Source organism: Gekko japonicus, unplaced genomic scaffold, assembly GCF_001447785.1.
Source record: "Gekko japonicus isolate JY-2015 unplaced genomic scaffold, Gekko_japonicus_V1.1 scaffold46, whole genome shotgun sequence".
Lineage (NCBI taxonomy): Eukaryota > Metazoa > Chordata > Lepidosauria > Squamata > Gekkonidae > Gekko > Gekko japonicus.
Window position 1 is genome coordinate 616,931 of NW_015169173.1, and position 902 is coordinate 617,832.

At 44.6% G+C, this 902-nt stretch overlaps 1 protein-coding gene across 1 annotated transcript in view; it reads right to left on the minus strand.

Moving 5' to 3' along the window:
• Nucleotides 1-171, minus strand: part of LOC107114368 — an 11,338-nt gene extending 11,167 nt beyond the window's left edge. The window contains exon 1 of the mRNA XM_015415818.1: nt 151-171. The gene's annotated coding sequence lies outside the window, so the exon portion shown is untranslated. The remainder of the gene's footprint in view (nt 1-150) is intronic.
• Between the last annotated feature and the right edge of the window lie 731 nt (nt 172-902).

Here is a 902-nt window from a genome sequence, read left to right on the forward strand (position 1 = left end):
AATGAAGTCAAGCTTCCCAAATCCAAGTACCATAAATAGCAAATTGTTTGCTTATTGTGCACATCAGGCATTTTAATTATTTTGTCATCTATCAGTTGCTTTGCATTTTCCTCTTCTTAATTACCCCCCCCCCCAAGAAAGAAAACATACCTTTCCCCGACCCTTTGTTCAGACCAGGATTTGTCTCAGGCTCTCTTCTGAAACAACATCAAACCTTGTCTTGAAGACAGAATGATGGAGCTATGTGCTGTGTCCTCAGGTCTCTGGAGTTGCTGCTCCCATGATATGTCCCTCTGCACTTAACATGCAGCTGAAGATCCTGGGGTAGAAGGTTCTCCTGGAATAAACAACGGTCAAAGTGTACAAGGGCAGAACCCCTGAAGAGGACAGCAAACTTTCTCCTTCCTGTTCATCACATAGTTATAAGCTCAACTATGTATCTAGTTGTGTAAACTCCCCACCCCATACTTTGTTCTACGTAATTGACCTTGGCTTACAGAGCAGTTCCGTATGAACAACAACAAGAAGAAGAGATTGGATTTATTCCCCGCCCTTCACTACCGAAAAGTGTCTCAGAGCGGCTTACAAACTTCTTTCCCTCCCCATCCCCACAACAGACACCCAGTGAGGTAGGTGGGGCTGAGAGAGCTCTTGACAGAAACTGCTCTTTTTCAAGAGCAGCTCTTATCAGAACTACGGCTTGCCCAAGGTCATCCAGCCAGGTGCAAGTGGAGGACTGTGGGGAATCAGACCCGGTTCTCCCAGATTAGAATCCGCGCACTTAAGCAATACACCAAACTGGCTCTCTACAAAAGGTAATCCTTCCAGTAGGTTCTTCTTGTTTGCTTTTATTCCTCAAGTATTGAGCTCTTAACAAACACAAAACATACGAAAACCTCTTA